General features: G+C 42.7%; 1 pseudogene; it reads left to right on the top strand.

Annotated features, from left to right (window-relative positions):
• LOC8063157 lies at positions 4,192-5,609 on the top strand (annotated as a pseudogene).

Below are 7,142 nucleotides of genomic sequence, written 5' to 3'. Positions count from 1 at the left end.
ACTCCAAATTTCAATCTCAAGCAATATGTAAAGCTGAGGGCCTTCTGGGATGACATTGTACAGTACAAAATATCAGAAGAGGGCGAGAAATGAGTCATTAGGAACAAAGAGAATGCAAGTAAAAAGACATACCACCATCATATGGATCAGGTGGTTATAAGAGTGCTGTTCCCAAGTGGGACCGAATGGAACAGGAGATGCTTGCTAGGGGGGTCACACCCGAGACAATAGCAAAGAATTGGAGCGAGCGCTCCAAGCATTGGTTCTACGGTCATGGTGGAAGCGTGGACCCAGACACCGGGGTGCTAGTTTGGGGCCAAGAAATCTCTAGAGCAGCAGAGAGACTAGTCCGTGCACGAGAGGTGGTTCAGTCTGGTGAGTTCAGGCCTAACAGGGAGAAAGATGAACTCAAGTATGCGCTTGAAAATCCTGAGCACGGTGGGCGTACGAGAGGCTATGGGGCAGTTCCGTGGCTGCATTCATTCCAAGCTAATTAAGAAACCTACAGAAGCCGCCAGAGAAAGAAGGACGAGGAGGCAGAGCGGATCCGCCGGCTGGAAGCTTTTATTATGCAGTCACAAGAGCGCGAGAAATCTCGTGAAGAATGGATGCAGGCGGAGATTAAAAGGCAAGTACAAGAAGCACATAGTCAAATGACAAAAAGGCAAGGTACATCATAGCCTGAGGTCAACATTAGCCCCCCAGGCCAGTTGAAAAACAGTTGCGCATCCACGGAAGTACCAACCATTCAGGATGACACGAAGCTACACTTCCCCGTGGATGATGTCACAGAGGCTTTTACTACTTGTGAGTTGCATGTTCCAGATGGGAATGCAATAAAAAAGGTGGCTATCGGTGTTGTCAACCCTATCGACCGAACGAGAACTCCAAGAATCCATAATCGACCAGTACCAGCTGGATATGCTAGCGTCTCAGTTGATAGGGTTGAGAAAGGTTGTGGCAGTGTGCCTCTACAAATAGAAGGGGGAGACGGAGAGAAGACCTTAGGTGAAGCTGAGAAGACGTTTATTTGTTGGCGCAAGCGCTTCATAATTATTCCAGGAACGTCACTGTCGCCTCTTCCTCACCACAGGTTTGTGCATGATTTTACTTCTTATATTATTTATTTTGTATTGCATTTAAATAAAGTTTGCTCACAGAACTTGTTATTGTTTTCTCTACAGGGACTCCTCCAACCTAAGTACTGTTCTTTCCCCAGCGCATCATAGTGCTGCGGGTGGTGATAATGCTGGATCTCCTCCAACACCTGCGGCGGCCACACCGACCCCGCCACCGCCTCCACCACGGTCTCCAACTCCTCCACCGAGGTCTCCAACACCAAAAAGATCAGTCCCACCACCTCCATCGCCTGCACCGCCCTCTCCAAAGAGTACATGGTCGGTCCCATCGCCTCCAAAGCGAGGTAGTCAGAAGCGGTCCACCCCAGAACGACCGAAGTCATCGGTCCCACCTCCAAAGAAGAAGACTGCCTCAGCAAAGAAAGCTAAGACACCAGAGAAATTATCTTATGAAAAGAGTGAAGAGGAGGTAATTGCTACATCCAAAGCTGAGGTAAAATAATTTTTCGATAAATTGAAGCAGGAAAGGAAAGAGTGGCGAAACGCAGAAAAGCTATACTTTTATGTAAAGCCAGAGGAACTGAGGAAGAAGGTGGCAGACCAGCAAAACAAGCAGCAGGAAGCTCAGAAAAAGCCAGCACTTTCGGACTATGAGCGCTCTCTGGTCAAGTCTTCACAGCCTAGAAAGAGAGTAGGAAATGGGGTCCCATAGCTCAGGGAAGTATCAAAACCGGTGGCCCCATTGATTGTGCTAAATCAATACGGCTCAAATGAGGAATTGATGCTAAAGAAATCTTTAATCTTTTCTGAGCTAGATTCACTTGAGCATTAATTTAGATAGAGCGGTCTAAATATTGAAGACATTGCCGCCATTGTTGGATGTCAAACTTTTGAAAAGGCTGAGGTAGTTGATCAATGGAGGACAAGATTTGAACCGGGCAGGAGTCTAACGAACCCTTAGCATTTACATGAGCTCGACACACAAATATTTGCAATAAACAAGTGGTGCATGAAGGCGTCTAAAAGCGAAGATAATTGGATTTCTGTTCGTATTCGACAACATCACTACTTCCGTGGAGATGACCTCATATATGTCCAGTTCGAAGAATTGCACCAATTATGTCACCTTGACCCTCTCGCAAATCTCTCGTCAGCTGCTTTTGTCTGTAAGTATTTCTTTCTTTTTATTAAACTTCTACCTTCTTTAATTATATATATATAATCCTTACACACTTATGATTTGTATGTATATATGCAGGCACCAAATGAGAGAGCTCAGAAGCAAAAATAACAATAGTATTGGGTTCGTTGACTCTTATATTGTTTTCAAGGCTCCGCAGGCAGTGTGGACAGCATCTCATGAGATAGAAGTCTGAGGTTCTTTGTGAACCAAAAAGAAAAACAAAAAATACTCTTCTCCTACAATTTCGAGTGAGTTATATAGTTATTAAGTTGCATGCACATTTTTTTTTGCTTATTGTTACTCGATTCGGGTTTTATATAGTTATAGGCCTGACTATATATGTGTGTGTAAACAGTTTTCACTGGATACTCATGGTCATTGAAATTCAAGAACCGATTGATAATCTACGACACAATGAGAAAAACCACAAGAAATTACCAATAAATGGTAAATATTATTCAAAGGTACGTAATGTCGATCTCAGCTAGAAGAATATCATGATATGACTCTGCAATTATTAGTAGACGATCCACAATGGTTGTGTGTAGGGTTTGGGAAAGATCTATTGACCGTGAACATCTCATTGGTTATAAAGCGCCGCTTAATATAATTCATCCACAAGTAAGTTATACTAGCTAGCAAACTTTCGCTAACTTTTAGCTTTCTTATTGTCGTGGTCGTGAATCTTTTTTATATATATCGTACAGTGGTGTTTAAGACAAGAAAGAGGAAACAACCTATGTTGATATTACGTGTGCAAATTTATGATGGTACAAGTCAATCAAACACCCATAGAGATGCTCAGAGTATGTTACATGTCTCTTTTCATTATCTCCTGAATTATATTGAATAACTTAGATAACTAATATCTTTTTTATTTTATTTCAAATTGAAGACGGAATGGTTGAGGGAAAAGGTCATGCAAAAATACCACATCAAAGCTATTCAAGAGACGATAGCAGGATTTCTCCGCGAGCAAGTGATCAATCCAAACGACGAGTTTCACTTCAACGGTAACGAAACTCTTATTCCAAACAACAATGATCATTTGTATCGGCTTTGGAGATTGAGAGAAAAAAACTCTATGTATATATGTGTTACGAATTTTGTACTTATAAAACTATATATAAATCTTTTTACATATCCATCTATTTAATTATTGATGTGGCCTATTCATTTTATTATAGGCAAAGCTTAACTATAAAGCTAAGCCTATAATTTTCATTTATATATGCTTAATATGCGTGTAATATATATATATTATTATATCAGCATAAAATATGTATTGACAAACCTATTATTATTATATAAAACAATAAACAGAACCGAAGAAATGAACCGAAAAAAAGTAACTTTTTAAAATCAGTTGGTAATACCAACCGGTGTTAAAGGGTCCTGCAACGTGGCAACCCTGGCAGGATCCTTTAACACCTGTTGGTATAACCAATAACCAACCGGTGTTAAAGGGGGGCTTTAGCCCCGGTTCCCTAAACCGGGACTAAAAGGTGGACCCACCCTTAGTCCCGGAAGCGCAGCACCGGCTCGGGAACCGGGTAACAGGCCCTTTCCGACCGGTGCTAATGCCCGAACGTGCAGCAGTGTGAGTAATTTAGTAATAGTTCATTATTGGTGATGATTATTAAGGCTTACTAAATTAAATGCTAGATGATTTTTATTTTTATATGAGATTTTTAGGACCTGTTTCTCTTTTTAATATATCTCATGAGGAGCATTACTAATAAAGGCATATCCAGATTTTCCTTGAGCCATATCCAGATATTCCGGTAGTGAATACGGATTTGTCAACTAGTATATATCTTATTTCTGTCCAAAGAGCCAGCCCACACGAAAGGAAAACAGAATCTTCTTCGATCTGTGTAACTCCTGGGTCATGAACCACTCGAGGCTTTTTCTTACGTCCTCTAGTTTTTTGTGGACTGAACCACTCCTACGTGAATCAGTCAAACAACATTTTGGCTCATCAACGTCGATGGAATGGCGGAGTAACCAACGCCCAAGCTGTGCCGCTACTCCAAGAACCACACAGCAAGCTAGCTAGGCAATAAACACGTCTGGCCGATCGAAGAGGATGACGAAATCCTAAACAGGCCGCTACCTTACTGCAGGTTCAGGAAAAATGTCAGGTGGAGGCGATGGGCTGAAGCTTCTGAGCACATGGTTAAGCCCGTTCCGGTCCAGGGTGAAACTTGCTCTCCACCTCAAGGGCCTGAGCTACGACTACGTCGAGGAGGATCTCAAGAACAAGAGCCAGCTCCTCCTCAGCTCCAACCCAGTGCAAGGCTGTTCCCGTGCTGATCCACAAAGGCAAGCCTATCTGCGAGTCGCAGGTCATATCGTGCAATACATCGACGATGCCTTCGCCGGCAGCGGCCCGTCCCTCCTCCCGGCTGACCCCTACGAACGCACCGTTGCCCACTTCTGGGCTGCCTACATCGAAGACAAGGTTTTCTTTTTCCCTTACCCTTAATATCTTATTATCTGCTTTGAATTTCAAAATATATATAGGTCCAGAATGATGGTTTGATGAAGCATATTTGTTTTTTTTCTTGAGGCAAATGCATATTTGTTCGTGGTTCACGCTGCAGAGACTGAACGGATGACGTTTTTGTTTGTGTGTGCGTGCGTGCAGCTGGTGGAGCCCTGGTTCAAGATGTTTGGTGGCAGCAGCACCAGGACACGTGCGGAGATGGACGAGGGGGTGAAGCAGATGCTCGCGGCGGTGGCGACCTTGGAGGGCGCACTGGCGGCGCAGCAGTGCTCCAAGGGGAAGCCCTTCTTCGGCGGCGACAGCGTCGGGTACGTGGACGTCGCGCTGGGCGGCCTCCTCGTGTGGGTGCGCGCGTCCGAGGTACTGCTCGGCGTCAAGTTCCTCGACGCTGCCAGGACCCCGCTCCTGGCGGCGTGGGCCGAGTGCTTCGCCTCGCTTGAAGCAGCCAAGGCGGCCCTGCCAGACATCGGCAAGGCGATCAAGCATGCCATGATGACGCGGGGCGCGACGACGGCAGCTGCTTTGGCGACGAATAACTAAACCTACACAATTCCTAAGCTCGATAATTAAGGTTTACGTGGTGCGATATCGATTGCACGCTCCTGTTCTTCGTTTTTGGTGTGATGTTGTTGCACGTGCGGCACATAGCAAGCTAAGAGTGCGACTTGTGTGGTTACTTGTTACTTTGTTAGTGTGTTAGGTAATGATTGATGTATACTTCCTTCGACCGCATTCCTATGCTTTTTTCGTGTGTATGTTTTAACAAAAACAGTCCTAAAATGTAGAGTTGAGGTCATGTATATATCATTAATGAACAGCAGGGCAAAACAATTTGTGAGGTGTGTGGGATGGTGTGAATCTAAAACTTACCTTTAGAAGGAATGTATCTGAACATATCATGAACCTTTGGTGGGAGCTCTTTAGTTTGATTGATGGTCTATCTCTCTCTCTCTCAGGAGGAGGACCAAATTATCTGTTCTTGTACATCTTGAGGGAAGTACACTGTTCAAACCTTATATGTTGTAGTTAATTTCAGAGGGGTTACCTCAGTTTATGTTAGTTCCATTTGGTAACTGAATATACCATCGAGGGTTTAATTCCATCTCTGGCTTCTATCAAATAACAAGTTGCTAACTAGGGACAATTTAGCTAAGAGGAGGAAAGTTAATGATCCTACCTGTCTAATGTGTGCGGAGAATGAAACTATTCCACATCTTTTTTTTGGTTGTTGTGTCTCAATCCTAGTTTGGAATTGCATCTCTGATATTACAGGAGTAAATTTGAGGCAGGATTTTGAGTCTATAGCTCGGTTTTGATCGGCTAACAAAAGACATAGGATCACTAATATTGTATCTGCTGCAGTTTTGTGGTCGATCTGGAAATTACGAAATGAACTTTGTTTTCTGGAGGGGATTGAACAATGTGCTTCTCAGGACTGCAAGAATGTTAACAAGATGGAGGCCAATGCTGCAGCAAGAGACAGGGGAACGCATCGAGGAGGTGGTCAGACATCTGGAAGTAAAAGCGTCATCACCCCCTCAACTAATATGGATCAATCTGGAGAGTTCTTTATCAGAGTCGGTACAATCGGGTGCTCAACTTTTGGATTCAACGCTGTAATCTCGGCTCGGCATGAAAGAGAAAACTACGTAGACAATAGATTGTCATATGCTTTCACTGATAGCCCAATGATATTGCCTTGAGGCCAAACTTGTAAGGCGGATGCGCCAAAACTTAGACCTTAACTTTTGTGTTGCTTTTGAAATATAAAGCAAGGAAAACCTCCTTTTCTAAAAAATGTTTGGAGTTTTTGTTAGAAATGCTCACTATGCTAAAAAGGCGGAATCATTTTAGAATAGATGTTTTTAAACAAAATTCAAGGTTTTAAATAGCAGACTAAGGTATTTAAGTGTATATGACTAGTTTGGTTTAGCATGAGCTTTCAAAAACTAGAAGCTGTCTGTTTGAAACAACTATGGAATCTATTTCTTCCTCTCTGTCTCCTTTGAAACTGCTATAAAATGTCTCACTTTTTCACCTGTTTGGAAAAGTAGAAAACTGAAAAGTAGAGTCCAAGGCACTATATATAACACAAAGTAGCCGCTTCTGAAAAAGCAGCTTTAGGTGCCACTCATTTAGTAGGTGTTTTTTTTTTGACACCGCGCAGGAGCACTTTGCAGAATCTAAACCAAACATGTACATAGTACAATTTATTTCATTTAACGGTTTTAAGGAATTTAATGGTTTTTAAGAAAACATAGACATTCACAATCAATTCTGCAAAAATATATGGAAACAAGAAAATTTCATAATCAAAGACATATTGACCGCTCTAGGGAGCATATCTACATATTCATTACTTCAGTCATCC

Source organism: Sorghum bicolor, chromosome 1 (assembly GCF_000003195.3).
Source record: "Sorghum bicolor cultivar BTx623 chromosome 1, Sorghum_bicolor_NCBIv3, whole genome shotgun sequence".
NCBI lineage: Eukaryota > Viridiplantae > Streptophyta > Magnoliopsida > Poales > Poaceae > Sorghum > Sorghum bicolor.
The sequence above is the reverse complement of the archived record's forward strand: the minus strand, read 5'-3'. Positions and strand labels throughout refer to the sequence as shown.